This window comes from Spermophilus citellus (genome assembly GCF_964194105.1).
Source record: "Spermophilus citellus genome assembly, chromosome: 4".
NCBI classification, from domain to species: Eukaryota; Metazoa; Chordata; class Mammalia; order Rodentia; family Sciuridae; genus Spermophilus; species Spermophilus citellus.
This window is the reverse complement of record NC_138185.1, coordinates 142,058,955-142,081,315: the sequence shown is the minus strand read 5'-3', so window position 1 is coordinate 142,081,315 and position 22,361 is coordinate 142,058,955. Positions and strand designations below refer to the sequence as shown.

Sequence of the window (22,361 nt, the reverse complement as noted above, 5' to 3'; positions counted from 1 at the left end):
TATAGGTGAAAAACTAAGTGTAGTTGAAAGACATAACAACAGAGCTCAGAATGGAAAACAGGTCTCTGTTGCTGCCCAGGGTTTTTCAGAAGCTACATGGATCAGTTTCTCTCCCAGTCAGGACCACAGAGACCTTCTGCCTGGCCGTGTGAAGCTTTGTGGTGATGCCAGCTTCAAAAGCGAAAGGTCAGGTAACCCAACCATTTAATTTACCCATGGGCACCTAAAACACTTCTCACTAGCTTCATGTGCTCTCTGAAGTCCTTGCCAGATTGTTAGCAGCTTTCAAGATTGCTTCTCAGATGATTTTTTTTCCTCTGGGCATGGGAAATAATCACCAAAATTAAAGAAGGAAATCAATGGCATTTAGCCTCTTTCTCTCACCAAAGTGATTGTCACAAAACAGAAAGAACTGGGTCATAGGAATGGGGGAAAAAAGACCAATTAAATAGCTGCAGTCGCAGTACGACCATTCCCAGGGAAGACGGAAGAAAAGTAAACACTAGGGGTCAGGATGCCCTTCCTCTTTTCTCCTTTTCATTTTCCTCTTTCATTAATTAAAATTCAAACTATGCTCATGTTCCTACAATTAAGCAACAGCCCAAAGGGTGATATTTGAAGACAACTTGAAAAAAAATTGCACATTTAATTCCTCACTTAAAGTCGAGAATGTCAGTCTTTCTAACACCATGTATTTTAGGCTTTCATCCTTCCTTGAAATCCGCTATCTCCAACAGAGACATTGGCACCTTGAGTTAAGTGAAAATCATTAGGAGAAAAAAACTAGGGAAGGCGTCTGCCTTGGAATTTTGTTTATGGGTATACATGCTACAGTGAGGACAATGTAGTCCAAGGAAATAAAAATCCCAATAAAGGCCCTTTAGTGAAATTCTTATTTACTTTCAGCTAAAGCTCTCTGGATTTCTTTCTCCTCTTCCTTCCTTGATTCTTTCAGAACTCATTAATGGGAAAGGATTTTTTTTTCCTTTGACTTCCACATGCATTCAGCAAGTATCTTTTGAAACGTATCATGTGAATTGTACAATCAGGTGTGTTCGGCAATGTGAGAGGAGGCTTAAAGTTGCAGATGAAACGTATTAAGATGGGTTTGAAGTGAGCCAACCACTGTAGATCAGTGGAGGCTTTATGGCATGTGGAAGAAGAGGGATATATAACTGAATAGATGTGGTGAGCAGACTTTAAATGTCAAGTTGACGTGTTGGAACCTTATTCTGTCAGTAACATGAAACTACTGGAAATTTTATTACGTGAATAAAATATTGTCATTCATTGCATAAAATGACATATTTAGGAGAATATTAATGATAAGCATTTATTGAGCACTATGTGCAAGATGCTGTTTCTAAGCATTTTACATGCTTAGATGTCATTTAATCCTCACAATGACCCTATAAAATAGGTAGAAGCTTTATTATTCCTATTTTACAGATGAGGAAAATGAGATACAAATAGATTGTCATACAGCCAGTGTGTGCCAGAGCCAATACTCTGCTCCCAGAGCTCTTAAGAACAGCTGAGCAGTATGGTAGAGGGGTCAAAGGATCTTAAATACAGGCAGAGCTGCTGCCAGCCCACATGGAGGCTGTTTTAGTGAGTTATCTCATTGCTGTGACCAAAAGATCTGACCAGAACTATCATAGAAGAGGAAAAGTTTATTTGAGGGTTCACAGTTTCAGAGGGCTTAGTCCATAGAAGGCCAGTACTATTCCTTGGGGCTCAAGGTGAGGCAGAACATTATGGCGGAATAGTGTGGCAGAGGGAAGCAGCTCACATGGTAATCAGGAAGCAAAGAGAGACTTCACTCTATAGAAACAAAAAATATACCCCATAGCCACACCCCGAATTTCCACCTCCTCCAGCCACACCCTACCACTTCAGTGACCACTCAGTTAATCCGTGTCAGGGTATTAATTCGCTGACTGGGTTAAGACTCTCACAACCCAGTCATTTCTCCTTTGAATCTTCTTGCATTGCCTCACATATGAGCTTTTGGGTGACTCTTCATATCCAAACTATAACAGAGGCTTTGTCTCAACCACATCACTAATAATTTTGATTAGGATGAGGGGAGTAATGTAGAAGAGTTCCATGGAATAAATGACATTAGATCATGCTAGGATTTGTCTACTAATATATGTGACATTATTCATATAAAATCAGGCTTCATAGAGAAATTCATGTGCTTTTCAAAAATGGTGTGCCACATTTTTGGAGCCCTGTTTAGCACAGCTCTTCTATCCTTGGCAGATTTGCAGGTTTGTTCATGGCCACTAGTTCAATCCATCTTGCCTCTTGTCCCAACTGTCATTAAAGAAATGCACGAAAAATGTCTGTCTCCAAATTAAGATGCAAGACTATTGCTTAGTCACTTCCCTCCCTGCAATTCTTGCCCAATCATGCTCAAAATCCCTTGCCTAGTATTCCAGTGCCCAGCTCTCAGGACCTCCTTTTCTGCACCTCTAGAAGCTTCAGCCAGAGCTCTGGAACATGTAAACCTGCCTGCCTTTACAATATGCTAGTCAAGACCACTTCTTTCCTACCTTTCTCAAACTTCACTCAGATATCTGGTCAGGGAATTCAGAATCTGCTTCCCTTTTTTTAGTTTTGTCTGACTTCTTTAAGTTTAAATCATATGAGTCATTTTCTATCAAACTTTCTGCTTATTTAAAACCCTCAATTTTAGCTGAGTACAGTAGTGCATGCCTACAATCCCAGCAACTCGAGAGCGTGGGTCAGGAGGATCATAAGTTCTAGATCAGCCTCAGCAACTTAGGAGACCCTGTCTCAAAATAAAAAGTTAAAAGAGCTGGGGATGTAGCTCAGTGGTAGAGGGCCCTGAGCATCCCTATTCTCTGTACAAAAAAAAAACAAAAACAAAAACAAAAACTAAACTAAATCAAAATAAAATAAAACCTCAGCCTTTAAACAGAAATGATTATTTGGACTTCACCTGAGGTTAAAACGCTCATAAACCGGCTGACATTTAATATTAATTCATCCCTTATAATATGAAAGTACCAGAGTCCTGAAGTCTCTTAAGGAACCTAAGTTCAAGTCATTGGTACTATAAGTTTTAAAGAACAATAGGTTATTAACCTTAGGAGGCTTATGAATGTGCTTTAAGGAATCTATAACCTCTCTGAGATGATATATGATATGATAGAGTGCAGAAACAGCAAAGTAGAACTATCGTCTGCAACATGGGCTAATCCTAGCAGCTTTCTGCGCTGTACATCTGGTACATCTGAATCCAGATGACAAAATGCTGTTCTAGAACAGTCTTCCTTACTATGAAGTCAGAGAATCCTATCATTGCTCCAAAATAAATTCATTCTGCTTTAGATAATGCTGATATCTTAAGCACACATAGAAGCACTATTTAGTCTATTAAATTGGAAAGGTTATTGGTCATGCAAACCCACTCAAATCTCAACTTTATCTGATTTTTCCCTCCCACTGAGATCACTGAATCACATTCAATCAGAACAAATACAAGATTTTTGACAGCAAAACTATTTCTCAACCAATACTGCATAATTGAGTCTTTTTCCACTAAGGTCAACTGGGTTAGGATATTAATTGTCAAATCTGAGAAGTTTCTTGTTTCTCTCTCTCTCTCTCTCTCTCTCTCTCTCTCTCTCTCTCTCTCTATTTGTTATGTCTATATGGGTAACAATAAAATGGGATTTTTCTGGTCAGAAATGTTCTTATTAGCCAATGAGCCAGCCATAACTTCCTAAATTTGTAACAAGTTGTTTAAAATTAAGATATATTTTTGATAATTAATTTAGTCTCTACAATTTTGTGTAGGTAAAACTTACCAAACAGATTTCCAAGTGACTGAATTTGTAGCCCAATCTTCAGAGCATGTAGCCACAGAAAGAACTGTGTGAAGTTCACAGAGTCAACAAGTCTAAGCGCCTCCATGCTGAACATGTGCCCAGTGTTGGAGTGGTTGTGGCGAACACCAGTGTCCTTGCTTTAGTTAAGTCATAATCACATAAATCTGAGAGAGAAATGAATCAGCAAAGTCAGATCTGGGTATAAGTCTGACATCTCCTGTATTCATTTTCTTGCTGTAACAAACTACCACAAATTATGCATAAAATGACACAAATTTATTGTCTTACAGTTCTATAGATCAGAAAAGCAAAATGAGTCTCAACTGGGTTAAAAATATATATCAACAGGACTGCATTCCCTCCTGGAAGCTCTGAGGGACACAACAAGTAATCATTTCCTAGTCTTTTTTGGCTTCCAGAAGTTGCCCAACTTTCCTGGCTTGTGGCCCCTTCCATCTTCAAAGCCAGCAGTGATGGGGAGGGTTCTTCATACCTTACAGCCTTCTGCCCTCCTCTTCTGCACCTTTTCATGTTTTAGGGTTCTTTTAATTACATTGGGCCTATCAAAAAAAAATCCTGAATAATCTCCCTGATTAAATCAGCCTGATTTTTTATTCTTGGATTTTTTTGGAAGAAAAAGAGAAACTGATAATGTGGAAGGAGAATTAGGTATGTTTTCATATAAAATAAGGCAGACTTGAAGAACATTTCCACATATACAGGACACAAAGGAACAAATTATTTGTTGTAAACTTCCTTTGTTCCTAAGCAAATTCATTGATGTTGCAAGTACACAGAGGACATGAATATTACCTTGTATTATATGGATGTGGTGTATAGACACACAACATGCATGTGGAGACTCGGGCTGGAAGATTTATTTAGGAACTACTTTCTTTAAGTATATCGGTAATCTTAATGAATATCTTTTCAGATATGGTCACTAGTTATAGAAGTTTTTCTCATACCAATTTGAGGCAGTCACTCAAGAAATGAACATTTGCTCCAACAATCAGGCCATTGTATAAAAACCTCATCTAACAAAACAGAGTCCTTACAAACAGAAAATCTGTACAACAAAGGCCTGGTAAGGAAATACAATTTTCCCATTAGGTAACAATTACAGATGTATTCTGTTGTGAAAAAACAAAACAAAACAAAACATGGCCCCTTGGAATAATAAGATTATACATAATCACCCACCAAATATTTTAAAATCACATATTTAAAGGAAAAATTATCATTTTTCTTTAAATATTAATACCAACACCCAAGCATTAACCACAACAGTTTGCTACACTAAAAATAAGGAAATCAAAATGTTGGAAGTGGAAAATATGGTCCTGAATCTTTGCCTTGTTTTTGTTTCCAAGAGATAGGACTCCCCAAAGTTTCATCATTTCTAAATTGTTCACAAACCTCAAATAGCCTTCATGTGCTAGCTTTACTTCTATAGTCTTTCTCATGCTTAAGTTTTTTTTTCTAATTACTAAGAGCCACTTTCCACACTCATTCACCTCCTGCTAGCCACACAGTTGGTATGCATGACTCCCTTCTTGTCACACATAATGAAACACACAGGCATAGTGACTCCATCAGGCCTTGCCCTGTAGAAAATTAAAAAAAAATAAAAAAATAAAAAGAACACATGCCCTTGAACAAGCTGAGAGTGGAATTATCAATTTATGAAGACAGAATTATTGACGTTTGAAATGCCTCCCCCATCCCCCCAACTGCCTAAATTCCTGGAAGGTTATGAGAGACATATCTAAGTTTTTTTTTTCCTTTCAATAAATACTTAATTCTCTAAAGAGAACTTATTCAACATCTACATCTATTTCCATTAATGTAATAGTTTGAACTCATATGTGCTTTTTTAAGCAAAAATGAAATTTTAATTATTTTGTTGGGAATGTCAACTCCCAGAAAACTTAAAGAACCACTGCTATAACTGCATTCCAGAGAATTCTTAATGTGTAAAATAATGTATATAATGAGCTTCTCAGTAATAGACGTTCACCCCAAAGTCTGATGGATTGTACCCTTGTCGATGTTGCCATTCTCACAAGCTTATTGGCTTATTTATTTGACAAAGAGATTAGCTTAATGGCTATGTCATTAGTGATTTTGACCACATCCAAAAGGTCTGAGTTAAGTTTGGAAAGTGCTGATTGCTCACTTGTGGCTGAAGTTTGATTAGACAGTGTTTGGGCATCCCAATCACTACACATAGGGAAGATATGCCCCAGAGAATTCAAGTATCCTAAATTATTTCACTCGGTGTTCTTTTTTTAAATATTTTTTAGTTGCCAATGGACATTTATTTTGTTCAGTTATATGTGGTGCTGATAATTGAACCTAGTGCCTCACACGTGCTAGGCAAGTGCTCTACCACTGAGCCACCACCCCAACCCTCAGTGTTCTTTTTTATAGTAAAAAAAAAAATTCATTATAAATTGATAGGTAGTAACAGTATTCTTTTTCTATGTTGCCCTCAATATGAAATTATCATTTGCAACAACAGAACATAAACTAATGAATTGTACAGGTAACTCAGATGAATTTTTCCTTAGCCAAACATGCTCTCTAACACAGTTTACTGACCAGTGTCATTTTCAAACATACTACTTGTGATTACATGTAGATGGGACCTACAACACAGTGAGGTCAATTAGCTTGCATGGGAACTCATATCAAAAAGCACTTAGAATAAGCTCAGGAAATGGAACTAAAATATAAAGGGACATACCTACCCCATCCAAGCTAGAGGTGGAAGTCATCTTCAGGTGATTGCTCAGAAATGAAAAATAAAGAATCACTCAGGACAAAGTAAAGGCTCTCTTCTAGCTCAGAGCACTGCAGTGCTGTACTTATGGCCAGTTGGAAAACCAGGAGCAGACTACTGATGCAATATTTCTCACCAGGAGCAGCACTGGGAGTCACCACACAAACCAAGTGTGAGGAGACTTGGGCTTTGGGAACAGAGCGCAATCCACCCAAGATATTCCAAATCATTGGCCTCATGGAAAGTATGAAATGCACTTGAATCAGTTGTACATGATTCACAACTTACATTCGATGTCTACCCTTTCTTTTTCTCCAATAACATGATTTTAGATAACAATTTCAGTTTGGCTCTCCATGTCCCTTCCTGTGTGCTTTTTCCTAATGAAATTTAAATGATTGAAAGCCACAGACCCATAGTCATCAGCCCTCACCCTTCTGGCAGTGTTCTGTGCTACAGGTATGTTAATTTTTCTGAAATCAATGGAAGAGACCCATGACTTCTGATTTTCTCTTTGCTGTAAAAAAGAAATAATGTAGTATGAATTTCTCACACATAAATTAAATGCTGATCTTGGGATATACAGCAATTAGAAAACTTGACATCGACTAAATTATTCACAACAAGGAAAGTAATGGGAGAATTTTTTTCTTGGATCTACCTGCCCTGACTAATTTAACTGATAAGAAAAACTTGAGCATAACTAGCTAAAGGAGAGAAAAAAAAAACATTATAAATAAAGTATATTGTTACTTGAAAATTTTACAGAACTTACAATCTTTGATTTAAGGGTTTTCCCAGAATCTGTTTTAACTCTGAACATCTGCAATACTGGTCACTCATTTCATTTTGTTAAATCTGCTCATTCATTTATAATCCACAGGAAATTTCTATTCCTTCTTTGCACATGCTGACCCAAATATAATTCTTGCCCTTTCCATCATTTCAAAAAATAAATAAATAAATACCTCATATGCAAACCTATTTAATTGCAGCTAAAAGAAAACTTGGGGGGGGGGGCTAAAGCATATATACACGATGGGAAAAAAAAAAACATTATAAATCTAAAGCACATTACCAATACTGAAATGCTGTCCTTTAGAACCAATGCATTTTGTTAAATTGAGGGCATGTCAAAGTACATGGTATGACTTAAAGGAAATAAAGTATTCTGATATATGGTGCACACATTTCTAAAACATATTTCCCAAGGAAATTAATGAAAACTAAGGTTTAATTTTCCTTGGAATGCTTTCTGACCTAAGTTTCTTCACAAAAGGAGTCTGCCATACCTTCAGGATGAAAGCAAGGTTTTGTTTATTTCTGTTCTTCTCTAACCACAGAACATATAAAGCATTGACTGAATTGTCCTCATGTCTGTATTCACTCAAAAGAAAAAAGTAAGAAAAAAATTACACTTGCACAAATCCAAAAATAATCACAAAAACTTCAGAGATTTTCCATGACTGAGGCCTTAGTGTTACAAAGTGGCATCTAAATGAGTTTCCAGATGGCTATCCTTCTTATACCTCTGTAGGACCTCAGAGTCCTTCTAGACACAGTGAAAACAGCAGGGATATCCCTCTTCATAGACCCCCTTCAAGGGACTATTGAGAGACCAGACTCGAACTCAGCTCAGTGGCTCCCAAAAACCTGGTTACACATCAGAACCATCTGGGAAGCTTTTTAAAAAAAAGTGCATATGTCCTTATTATACTCTCAAGGGATATTTACATAGTATAACTGGGTTGGAGTCTCAGGAATTTGAAGTTTTTAAAAGCTTCCCAAGTGATTCTGATCAACCAGGCTTGGACACCATCAACAGTATTAGATGAGTACTACTTTACTTATTGGCCAGCTAACCGTGTTTGGATTAATACTAATTGATTATGTCCACTCCTGCAAACTTTCTTTTATGATAGGTTTTAATTGATAAGATTTCAATATACAGTTTATTTATAGTCTTGCCTTTTATTTTAAAATATGTTGGGAAGGCTAGAGGGTGGCTCAGTTGCAGAGCATTTGCCTAGCATGTGTAAGATCCTGGATTCAATCCTCAACACCAAAAAAAAAAAAAAAAAAAAAAGAACAAATAATGTGATGTTAAGATTTTTTAAAATCATAAATCAGATATTCCATAATATTCTCCTGATTTCATGATAGCATCTACTTATCTCTTCCAAAGAGAACTTCTTCACTCTTAAATTATCTCACTTTTAAAAGGCCTTTCAAAAAAAAAAAAAAAAAAAAAAGAACAGCATGGATCTGAGCTTAATGACACTACCCTCCACAACTAGCCACTCCTGACTTCCTTAGGTATTGTGTAGCATCTGATGACTCACCTAAACTTGTCCTATTGCCTTGTCTAGCCAGCATGGTCTATATCCAGAGATTATGAAAAAAAGGTTTTGCTTGGTCTTATCTAATTTTGGAAATATGAATTCGATCCTTCCAACTGAATGTCAAATATCAAATTTCAAAATGCACAAAATGCCACCTTGGTATCTACCAGTAGATTATACCATACAACTGACTGGTGTTAGAAAGCTGGGCTTCCAGAATTAGACTAAAATAGGAATGAATTAGCTCTGCTGTCCTAGATCTCTCATGCCACTCTTGGTAGGTTTCTCAAATTCCCAAACTAAAATTCCTGTATTTTCATAAAAGAAACAGTGATACCAATCTGACAGTTATTTTGAAGATGCAATGGACTGATATAGGAGAATCTTTGCAGTCATAATAAGTGCTCAACAATTTTGAAGAGAACAGGCTTGGTATCAGGGAGACCTGGGCTTTTACTTCAATGAAGGTTCAGACATAAGTTTATTGAGTTTGCATAAAAGGAGAGGATCTCTGTCTCCCTATCCAGGATGAAGATGCTGAGGCAGACGAGATTAGATGAATTAAGCTTAGGTTTACACAACTAGTTAGTGACATGAGCTGGGTCTCTTGACTCAGTTCAGTATCGTGCTTACTGTATGGCAATATTTCTTTGATCTCCCTCGGCATGACGAATGTTCTTTGTGATGAATCTGGATCACTAGAGAAAATCGTTCTTTAATCACCCTCATGGCAAGAGAATAGGTCTTGATTAAAATAAAACCAACAAAATCATTCATTCACTATAAAACATTACTATCAAAATATACCAGTATAACTCAGTGGATATTTGCTGCAGAACAAAAGCCCAAATGACTAACAAAAGCCCAAAAGAACAAATGACTAAATTTGGTGAAGAATCAGAAAAAGATTGTGGTTTTTTTTTTTTTCCTGAACCATGTATGAACATGTACTATCTGAAACTCCCTGCTCAGTTTAGATTTGGGGTCGTATCTAAACAGAAAGCAAACTCTTCTTGTCTACCAACAACTGGAAAACAAATCTCCATGGAGTGAGCCCTCTCAGGGTGATCAATGACAGATGTACAGTTAGAAGCCACTTTCTATGCAGGATAAAAGTCCACAAAAATGTAGGGAGGGGGGTGGGAATCTCTACATAAAACTTGAAAAATGGGCAGTGCATATTCTAGAGTCCCTTTGGACTTTTTCTTTCACTAACAGGATTGCAACCTTAGTGGTTTCTGGCCACAGCAGAAAGCAACAAAAGGTTGCATGGCTGATTTTTCTTAAATGAAAAAAGAGAAGTTTATGCTATTTAAATTGCATGGTCCAGATGGTGTTTTCCATCCTGCATGCTCTTTTGGTTGTGGCCACATCTTGCCTATGGCTTTTGTGGCAGGACACATTCGCCAGTCAGCAATTTCACCACTGCTTGGGTCCAAATGAGCTATGGAGAAAGAAATTAGGGTGAATGGAGAGGCCACAGCTGGGAGAGATCAGCCACACTCAACAGGCCTTCTCCCACATACATAAACAGAGCAGACAGAGGGAAGGAGGGTGGAGAAACAAAATACTGAGGTTTAGAGGGTAGTACTCGGGGCCTGCAAAGCATGCCTAACCACACGACATGCGCCTACAGGTTTCTAACCCAATTGCTGAAAATCCCTGAGCGTCTCTGAAAAGGTGGCTATTAAATTTCTCACCCAAAACATTCAGATGCTTTCTGATACCACAAAACATTTTTTCATGCACTTAAACTGTTCCCTAAATACCTAACTGAAAGGAGAGGATCATTTAGTAAGTTTATTCTCATGTAAGAAAGTATCTCCTTTAATAATGGACTGTGTCCGCTGGGTTTTGAGTTCCTGCTGTGGTTTTTCAATCTCTATCTTCACGGCAGTTTCCAGCTAAAAATGTCTAGGATTCAAACTTCACGTGGACCACGACTTTACCCTGTTTATTAGAAGAAACATTAAAGAATGTAACTTGTCTTTCATAGCATATTGCATTTGCACCTGAACTGTAAAAGGAAACTAATGCCTTCAGCAATGGATTATGGCTTTTTAAGTACCACTTTCCTTGCATAATACTGCAATAAAAAAGAAAACATCTAAATGAGATATCAGTATTTTTTCTAAAGAGTGGAGGAAATTTTTTAACTCCATAGTTGTAGTTTATGTTCAGCCACCTGCTATTGAAACACTATTTTTTTGTCCTTTTGCCAAAAGCAGTGTCATTCCTCTTCCTCTTTCCTCTGTGTCATGAAGTACACATGTCAAGTCAGTCTTAGGTGACTGCTCAGGAATGTAGAATAAAGAATGCCTAGAATAAACAAAACTATGTGAATAAAAAAATCTTTCCCATGATTCTACCAATTCACAATGTTTTATGATGTGTAACCTAATTGGGTCCTGTCCAGGAAATAACACTAAATCTTAATTGTGGCCCACATCAGTAGCAAAGACAAAGCTAAGTCAACTCTGAGCAGTGTTCACAGTGAGTGTTACAGAATAGAGTTCTTGAAAATATGGGGCATGGCTTCCACAACCCAGTTAATTACAAGCTTCACTTTTTAACCTTCTTTACTGCTACTAAAATGTTGGGGGCGGGGGGGGGGGTGGAGAAAGAAAGAGGAAAAAGAGGAAGAAGAAAGCAAGCCACTCTTATATGCTTCTAGTTGGAACTTGCTGATTTTCTCAAAGAAAAAATATATTGAGAGACTAAAAGTTTTTCTTCCCTGGGAGCCAGTCATTCTGTGTCTAGGAATTTATACTAAATCTGAGATTCAAGCAAAGATTTCTGTAACCTTTTCATATAGTGATGTTACATAAGGAACAGTGCCCAAAAGCAGGAAAAAAAATAAAAAAGTCATTAATATTGGAAAATGCTGTGAAATAATGTTATATTTTAGAATATCATGCTAAGTGAAATAAGCCAGTCCCCAAAATCCAAAAACCAAGTGTCCTCTCATGTATGGATGCTAACCCACAACAGAGGAGAGAGTGAAGAAGAATAGGATTTCATTTGAATAAACAAAGGAGAATGAAGGGAAGGGAGGGGAGAGGGGACTAAGGACAGTTGAATTAATCAGAGTAACTTTCCTATGCTGGTATTTGAATATATAACCAGGGTAACTCCACATCAGGTACAACCACAAGAATAGGATTCTAATTAGAAGAACTTATACTCCTGGTATGTATAATATGCAAAAATACACTCTACTGTCATGCATATCTAAATTGAACAAAAATTTTTTAAAAGAAACTATACAAAGCTACTTATAAATATGATCCTAATGTTAAAAGTATATATTCACATATGTATGTGTTGTGTGCTGACTTATAGCTACAATAGATCTTATAGCTACAATAGATCCTAGGAATGGAAGGAAAATATTTGATTTTTATTTTCTTCAAAATTGCAGGTAATTTCTAAATTTTCTACAATGAATGCAGACTTGATGTTAAAATTAGGGGATAAAATAAAGTTAAAAGTATATTAAAACTTTAAAATTGGATATCCTGTAGAATTTTAAAATCATACATTTTAGAACTGAAAGAAACCTGTCTAGCCTCATTTTTTATTAAAAAGTTAGCTATTTTTTTCCAGAAGAGGCCTAGACATCTTAATTGTATTATCTAAGGAAAGAGCTTAGAAGTAGAAAAGATTCCACCTAATTTTTAATCAAAAAAATTATAATTTATATATAAGAAAATCTGAAAGTGCCATTTTTGAAGACATTTATCCACCCACCATCTCTTTGCAAGTTTCTTGTGATTAGCAAGGACAAATTCTAAGAATTTAGGAGAATTATAAGAGTTCCACAAAATGATAGCATTTGAATTGGTTGGACCCAGGGGATCACCTTCTCCAGGATTTTCCACACCAAGTTCAATGGTAGCCAGTTCAGTAGTAGTCATGAGGCCCTGGGAGGAATAGCCCAGGGCCGCAAGATCACTGAACAGGCAACACTGATTCTTCTAGGACTGCACCATTTTTACCTGTTTTTTTTTTTTATAGTGGACCTCATCTTAGGCCCAAATCCTCCAAAAGGCCAGCAGTTGATTTCAAGTATGTTACTTGAAATGCAAAAAAAAGAAGGCCAAAACCATCTCTTTTACCATTCTGATTAAAGGGCCTTTGAGGGTTAAATCACAACGCTGGACTACCAAGACTAAACATTCTTCTGGAAACTGTCCTAGACTGCATTGAAAGCCTTCACCAAAAATATGAGTGCACTTAAAAAGTCACAGCTGACAAAAGATTAAAATAGCACTGTCAATTTCACCTTTCTTTTTCAAAGAAAGGAAACTGAGGTGCAGGGAAGTAAAAGGACTTGACCATGTGTCACATGGCACATAAGTGGTAGAAGTAGAACTAGACCCACCCTGGCTTCTCGAACCTTTCCAATTGTTGCACTACATAGCCAATGTCAGAGAGAGAGCCTAGACAGGGTGAATCCTGGCTCTGCCACCTACAAAATATTAGGCAAGCTCTTCAACCTATCTGAAATTCAGGTTTCTAGTTGGAAAAGGGAAGAATACTATAAATGCTTAATATGGATACTTTCATTAAGTATTAATTTCTCTTCAAATGCCTTTGAATATCAATAAGTCTTCCAGTGTGTATGCCAGGTGACCAGAAACACCTACTACAAGCATCAGTCTATTCTTTCTATCATGTGAATAAAGCACAAAATATGTATTGTGAACCATGGTCTATTGCTTGTGTTTATGGCATCCAACCCTGAACATTCTTATTCTATTATCATTGATGACAATTTGGTGGTATCCTATATCACTTCAGAATATTTCAGATGAACAATTTTTGTATTACAATAAAATAAATGACTTAACAATATACCTCTAAGTGTTATATATACACCAAGAAATATTTACAGCAGACTTCACATGCATTGTCTCAACAAATGTCAATACTCATACTTATTAGGCTATAGACCTAACATACAGACTTGTTAGGCTAGACCCATTTTTCTAAAGAGAATATTGAAACTTACTGAGGGTAAGTAACTTGCCCATAATCATGTAATTCTATTGTAAATTGATCTGAGCCCCAGTTTAAGCATGAATGATTCCAGAATTGCTGTTCTTAATAACTATATTCTATTGCTCTCTAATCATCAGTGGTGGTTTAGTAGAACTCAGCCAAACTCTTTTTTGAAGACCACCAGCACAGTTCATCACAAGCTTGTCAATCCCAGACTTCTTGATGTTTGAAGCCAGGTTCAAATTTTATTCCAACACTTCATATCTATGTCATGAGAAACAAATGGCTTTATTTCTGTGTGATTTGATTTCTAACAGTGTTCATTGTGCAGAATTATAAAAATTGGTGGAGGCATACTTCAAGATTTTGAGCTGTAGTATGGGCCCACAGAAGTATAGCTAGATATTACTAATTTCCAACCATCAACAAAGCAATGATTTCACATACAGCGAAATCATTAGAATGATTAGAATGCTCTGGATTTGAGATTGCTATTGTAGCTATTCTATTGCTCAAAGTTTGCGACATATAGACTTTACTATATTAACGAAACTGCTTATGTTTTGAGTGATTGTCATGGCTAAACTGTACTAGGCCATTATTTTTTTCTCTCCAGCTCTGGGGATTGAACCCAGGGCCCCATGCTTGCTAGAAAAGTACTCTGCCACTGAGCTATATCCTCAATCTTTGCTAGACTTTTTACACTAAATAAAATTGTTTCCATATCTTTGGACAAGTATCTCTTGCTAGATAGAATAAATATTGTACACATATACTTAATACTCACATATACATTTGTGCATTTACATATATAAGTAAAAAATTTATTCATTTCTTCTTTACAACATTAAAGAACACATACAACTTTTACTATTCTAACAACATAATAAATTTATTACTTATCTTGATGAACAAATAATGTGATAGTAGCAAAGAGTTAAGAATAAAAAAAGAGATAAAGGAAGTAAAATTAAGAATTGAAAATCCTGTGATTGCCCATCAGTGAAGTCATTTTGGAAAAATAGCCTGTGGGTGAAAATGTAAACACCATATGTTTTTGAATATTGACGTTTTGTCTAAGAAAATTACTGAAATAAAAATACAACTCTAATCCCAAGGTTATTTCAAATTGGTAGATATACCCATAATAGTAATAATCCGTTTTCCTTTAACATCTTGCTGAAACTGCAAATAGTTATTTATATAATAAATAAAAGCTACACAAATTTAAAACTTTACTGGACTTTATAAATATCATACTTATTGTGAAATATCTCATAGTTGAAAAAAACTTGTGTTTAACCCACAGATGTGGTTTGGTTTCGTTTTAGTTTGGCTTCGGTTTTTTTATTTTATTTATTTATTTTTGGTATTTCTATCACTAACATCCTCTGACCTTTCCATATCTGAATTTCATTCCATAAACCCAGGCAGAATGGTGTTATTTGTCCTCTAAGTTCTTTTTTTTTAGTATTATAAATAGGTTTACGTATCATCAATAAAAATTACTGAGCATCCATAAGTCTTACTTTATATTTTGAGCTTCCTCAATGACTCTAAAAGGGAAATGTAGCTGATATCATAGATAACTTCAAGCTTCAGGATCATTTTATAGAAATAGTATTAAATCAGAAAGTAAAACATTCTGAGGACGCACCAGAACAAAAATATGCTCTAGAAAACACATTTTCACATAGTGTTAGTGTGTACATCAGCCAACCATCTCATAGCTTTGGAGGTGTATAAATTTTCATGCATCAGTTTGAACAAGTATATCAGCCTTAATGCTTTCAACTATTGAACAACATCAGATTTATCAAACTCATCCATGTGCAATTTAATAAGGATATAAACGTTTAACAAAACATCTGTAAAGCAGAAGGCATGGATAGGATGATTGCAAGGGTCCTCTTAATACTAAAGCTCATGAACTTTTATTTTATGTATTATGATAAATTAAATTATGTTTCATAGTAGAACTGTACTAAACTAGAAAGTTTTTTTAACGGCATAATGTATTTTGGAAACTTTTGGAACATATTTTTCCATGTTATTTTTATTCTTTCTCTATTTGCCAACTTTAATATTTATCTAACCAGGTCATAAATAAGTCAATTTTATTCTATTAATTAATTAATTAATAATTGCATATATTTTGCACTTTTTATTGTATTTCTATTCCTATATTTCACTTTGTTAAAAAGTAAGCTCTTTTTTTTTTCTTAGAGCTAGGTATTGAACCTAAGGTCTTGATCATGCTAGGCAAGCATCATAACACTGAGCTACATTCCCAAGCCCTTGAAAGTAAGTTCTTTGAGAATAAGATCCATGCTTATTTCTTTTTTATATTTTTCATTGTAGCTAACAAAGTGCTTTGCTCACAAAATGCATTTATTAAGTATTTTTAATAATTTAATGTTTCCCAGCATCCCGTGAGCATGCAGACATCTGCCTTCCCAGTTACTACCACACTCTGATGCTGTGGATATGGCACAACCTAAAATCTGAACTAGGGAATTCCTCCACTCTTGCCTTCATTTCATTGCTCTAACTCATTCCAGAAATCATCTGCTCTTGTTTTCTACACTCTTGGCTTTGAGAATTGATTCACCCTCCTTGTTTTGTTCCATTTGGTTTTGGCAAATGTTCCCAGATTGTTTACCTTGTGTACTGACCTTGGACACCCCTAAGATTTGCCTCTGCTAATTGCCTCCGCCTTCTTTGGCTCCAAATTCCAAATCGCTGCCCAGACCAAGCCTCTGAGACACCACCTGCCCCATCTCATAGAGAGGAGATCATATCTGATTTCTTTGGACAGCATCCATTCTATCAGGTTCATCCAAAACTCAAATTTATTTCTAATGGGCCCTTGAAACCCAGACTGCAATAATGTTAAAAAGTTTTTAGCTGTGAAGGTGAAAAGAACATTTTTTTTTTGGCCGTAGATGGATACAATACTTTTATTTTACTTATTTATTTTTATGTGGTGCTGAAGATGGAACCCAGTGCCTCACACAGGGCAAGCACTCTACCACTGAGCCACAACTGCAGCCCCAAACAATCATTCCTTTCTAATAGCAAGTGTCTATGCTGAAAATAGAGCAATAGAGGACAAGATGTGTTTTTTAATATGATACATGTATGAAGATCATGGCAAAAAAAATAAGAGTTAGAGAAGATAAAATATAAGTGAATTATGGAAACCTCATGATAAAAAGAACTTCAGGGCTTTAAATAAATAGAAGACCTCATAAAAATCCTCATTCAACATTAATCTCCCTTATAAAATACTTCTGATACATTACCACTTAGGCTCTGTTTCAGCATTTCTAGGGATAAAGAGCTAATAAGCCAATATTTTAGGAATTGTATATTTAATAGAAATTTATATTCAGTAATTGCCACCATATTTGTCCTAGTTCAGTCTTTTGAAACCACCAGAATGTTCTTTCTTTTTCACAGGACTGAACTTTAAATATTGGAAGACGACCTTGCTGTCTTCACTACCAGCATAAGCATGCACACCCACAAATAGATACAATCACAAAAGCTTTCAACCTGTTAATACTGAGGCAAGAACTTTGCATATGTTTTCTCCTCACCATAACTTGTGATATTATTATTGACTTCACCATGGGCTCATCTTTAACTTCTCAGAGCATGATTTCTACCATATACTAAAAATGTGCTCTTTTAAGTTTGAATTTTAAAATGGAAATGATGATACATATCGCATATAGGTGCTGTGAGACTTCAGTGAATTAAAGTTAGTTGTAAGGATTGAGGTAAAGTATGAAAAGTGCAGGACAGTCAATGAATCTTGACTATTAGTAGCCATCAGCATTAATTGCTTTCAAGCTAGGCATTCTCAATCTACTACTTCTGCAACTTATTTAATAATATTGAGATAATTATTTTAAAATACATATTCAGCATTTGAGTTAAAACCAAAATAGTATAACTAAGAGCATGTAGGAAAAACATAGATAGTATTTTGGTATGTATCTATCAAATGTTTTTGCATAGCATTTTAATTTTTTTATGTAGATTAAGATCATCCAAACTGGGCATGGAGGCCCATATTCCCAATGGCTTGGAAGGCTGAGAGGAGTATCACCAGTTCAAAGCCAGACTCAGCAAGATCAAGGTATTAAACAACTCCGTGTGACCCTGTCTCTAAAGAAAAAAAAAGATCGTCCAATTTGTATTCTGAGTTTGGGGCATTAATACACAACATCTTACCAGGTTGTTGGAAATTCCCTTATAAGATTCACTTTGATTAATGTGTAATGTTTCATGAAGTGACTATGGTAAATTATGATAATTAATCCCCTCATTTGGACATTTATTTTAAACATTTCACAATTATAAAATATAAAAACATGTTTGTTCACAAAGATTTTCTGTTTTCAGTAGTTTTTTTAGAAAAATAAATATCCTTGGTATACATACTTCCAGTTGCTACTGTAAACCAAACTGCAAGGTTATGTATGTACATAGCTTACTAGTTGGAATATATGAGTGTGCATGTGTGAATGTTAAATGTTGTGTTCATTTTGCCCCATATTGATCAGATGTGTCATTATGTTTCTCATAGTTCTACAACTTCTACAAACATGATGTGTTTGCTTAAATCTTTTTTCAAATTATTCATGTGCACTATGAAGAAGTATCTAGAATAGACATTTTTGGCATATCACTGTAGACACCATTCCAGTCTAATATTGACCAATCATTCAAAACTCTGGAAACATGTTTCAAACAGCTGCAAATTCACTGACTATATAATTATTTAGTTTGAATGTCTCTATATCACCAATAACAAAATGGTAAAATTCCTTCTCAAATATGTTAATACGAGGTAGATTCATTTTATAAAAGTTCAAACAAGTATATGTCATATGAAACTTTAGATGGAATTTTAGAACAAAACCACTTTAAAATAGATCTTTTGTAGATTAATGAATTAACAATTTATCTGTCTCATTTTTACTGCCTTGAATACATTGTCCTGTATTCATTAAGCTTTACTTGTGGGTTAACAGACAAGTCTTAGCAAATATGTTTACTAAAAGAATCAGCTTAAATCTGTTACTTCAGAATACCATATAATAGCAACATAGTTTTGTTCTGTTGCTTAAAAAATCAAACATTTGAATGGTAGGTTCTTCAGTTGTCATTTTCTCCAACTATTATGATGTCCTTGTTATCCATGCAGAATAAATAAGCATTCACATACCATGAGGAAACTGTATAGGAGGAAAAAAAGAAAAGCAAATGCAAGAAACTTACATGTACCAAGTACTTACTATGGATTACATGACAGCATTTACATAATTATCAGTACTTTTTTCTACTTTTTTATTAAATTCATGTTTTACCTGTTACATAAAAACATAAAAATTGTGCATATTCATGGTGGTAACCTATGCTGTTCCTATATATGTATATATAATGTAATGTTTAAATTGGGTTAAATATATCCATCTTAAACATTTATCATTTTTATAGTTAAAACATTCAAAATCTTTCTCACTTTTTGAAATAGAGAGTATATTACTGGTAACTGTATTCCCCCTATAGGAGTAGAATGGGAGTTACCAGAGGGAGAGTCGGCGGAAGGGATGGTTAAAGCCTAATGAGTGAGTGTAAATTACAGTGACATAGAAGCAAGAACTTCCTTTGTGCTATTGCATAGTAGGAGGACTATACGTATCATTACTTTTAATCCTCACAAAATTCTATTAAGTGGGTAAAATAGAATCTTAAAGGAACGGAGCTCTTTCCTGAGGTCCGATAGGTTTTAACTAGTGCAACCCAGCTCCAGCTTTCATGTTCGAGCTCTTTCTTGTTCACTATGCTGCCTTTCAATTCCCCATAGCTGACGGTCTTCATGAAGAAGACAAAAGCTGTAGAAAAGATACTGTAAGACATTGTTTAATATTTTTATGGAAGACATAAATATTCCCATCCATTATCACTGTGATCACAACAAATAGCATCAATCTCACATGATGTTGCATATGAGTCTTTAGTTGCTTCTCTCAAAACCGTGAATGTTATCCAGAATACAATGATAATGAGTTCCTCTTAAGAACCCCAGAAGTAACTTTTAGGGTTATGACATATGAAATATTAACATACGCTTATAGGAAGCAAGATTGATCTGCGGCCCTTGTCTATGCTCTGAGAAAAATCTAGATCTTTATTACTTAGCACAGGATCAAAAGGAAAAATCAACTCCAAACTTCAGTGTAATTGATGGCAAGCAAGATTCAGAATTCTAATCAAGGACTCCCTCTTAAATCAAATCCATGGCAGGACCAAGACTGAAAAATGTATATCATTTTTTATCATTTCTTTTTCATTATAACATATCTCTACTTGTTTTAACTTGCCTCTTCATTTTTTTTTAATAAATGTTGATTGTTCATTTACCATGTACCTGGAATTTAGGACCATTTGCTAGTTTCTGGTAAGAGAACTACTAAAAAAATTATTATAATATTAATAATTAATAATACCAAAAAAAAATGTTTGATAAAATTCATCAGTCATACTGAAGGAAACTTATCAGAACCAAAAAGTAGAAAAGTTCCTTAACAAAATAATAATAATAATAAAGAGATATGATAATTTTTTTCTTAAATACTTTTTTGTTATATAATTATACAGTATCTTTATTTGTTTATTTAATTTTATGTGGTGCTGAGGATTGAACCCAGTGCCTCACGTGTGTAAGGCAAGTGCTCTGCCACTGAGCCACAACTCCAGTACAAGACAGATAATCTTATATCTGAAAGCAAAACTAAATTTAGATATATGTCAATTAAACATGGCAAGAACAGCACCAAAAATCATATCTGGTGCTTTATTTAACATTGTTCTTCAAATTTTGGCTAATTTCAAAAAGATATGAAGCAATAATAAGAGATGTTACTTTATATTAGTAAAGATAAGACAGAATTATGGTAATTTACAATTGATATTCTATACCTAGAACCTTACCACACAAATTGATATAACAATTTTAGGCTCCATAAGAGAGCTCAATAAAATGACCAAATACAAGATCATTCTTTCAGTTGTTTATTTTGGAAAGTTTTACATCTACAAAAGTGTTAGAAGAGTAGTACTGGGACCCAGGAGAGCTAATAGTTACTACAATGAATACCTACAATTTTTAACCAAGATTCATCAATTTTTAGAATTTGGCCACATTTGCTCTTTCTCACATTTTGTCCAAATATCTATTTCTATCTCTCTCACTAAAAATTGTGAGAGAAAGCTACAGGCACCGAAATCTTGATCCTTAAAATTTCAGCACATATACCGAAGTATTTTAAAAGTTAATGTCATTTCATTGGTAAACAGTAACTAATTAGAAGGAAGAGTGAAAAAACATATTCTTTGCAGGAACAAACAAAAAAAATCAAGTTCTGGTCCATTTTGCTATGACAAAATACCATAAACAATAAAAATATGGTCTTTTTTTCATGGTTCCTTATAGGTGATCAGTTGTACCAAGATGAAGTTGACTATCTCCTTCCCAGCCACTGGCTGCCAGAAACTAATTGAAGTGGACGATGAATGCAGACTTCGTACTTTTAATGAGAAGTGCATGGCCACAGAAGTTGCTGCTAATGCTGTGGACAAGGAGTGGAAGGGTTATGTGGTCTGATGAGATTTCACCATAAAGCAGGATGTCTTGTCCCTTGGGGATGTTGGCCTGCTACTAAGAGACATTCCTGTTATAGACCTAGGCGAACTGGAGAGAGAAAGCACAAATCTGCTCAAAGTGTCATTGTGGATACCAGTCTGAGCATTCTCAACTTAGTGTTAAAAAAAATAAAAAGGATATTCCTGGACTTACTGTGACTCATAGACTGGGACCCAGGAGAGCTAGTAGAATTCGCAAACTTTTCTCTCTAAGGAAAATGCTGTTTATCAATATGTTGTCAGAAAAACCCTTGAACAAGGAAGGTTAAAATCCCAAGATCAAAGCACCAAAGATTCAGCATCTTGTTACTCCAGGTGTCCTACAACACAAGTGCCAAACTTTCAGCCAAGAGAATGAAAGAAGCCAGAGAAAAATGCCAGGGACAGATCACCAAAAGACACGGGCTGTCCTCTCTGAGAGCTTCTGAATCCAGTCAAAAATAAGAATCAAGAGTAACAAATAAATAAAATTAGGCCTTCAAAAAAACAATAAAAATGTATTTCTCACAGTTCTGAAGGGATTCAGGGTCTGGTGAGGGCACATTTCTTGGTTCATAGATACCACCTTCCTGCTGTGTCCTCAAATAGAGGAAGAGCAAGGCAGGTTTCTGTGGCTTCTTTTATAAGGACACTAATCCCATGAATGAG

At 35.3% G+C, this 22,361-nt stretch overlaps 1 pseudogene across 1 annotated transcript; it reads left to right on the top strand.

Moving 5' to 3' along the window:
* The first annotated feature begins 21,522 nt into the window (after positions 1 to 21,522).
* On the top strand, positions 21,523 to 22,157 carry LOC308648049 (small ribosomal subunit protein eS6-like; annotated as a pseudogene). The gene has a single exon. The product of its transcript is annotated as a small ribosomal subunit protein eS6-like (transcript).
* Positions 22,158 to 22,361: the final 204 nt, after the last annotated feature.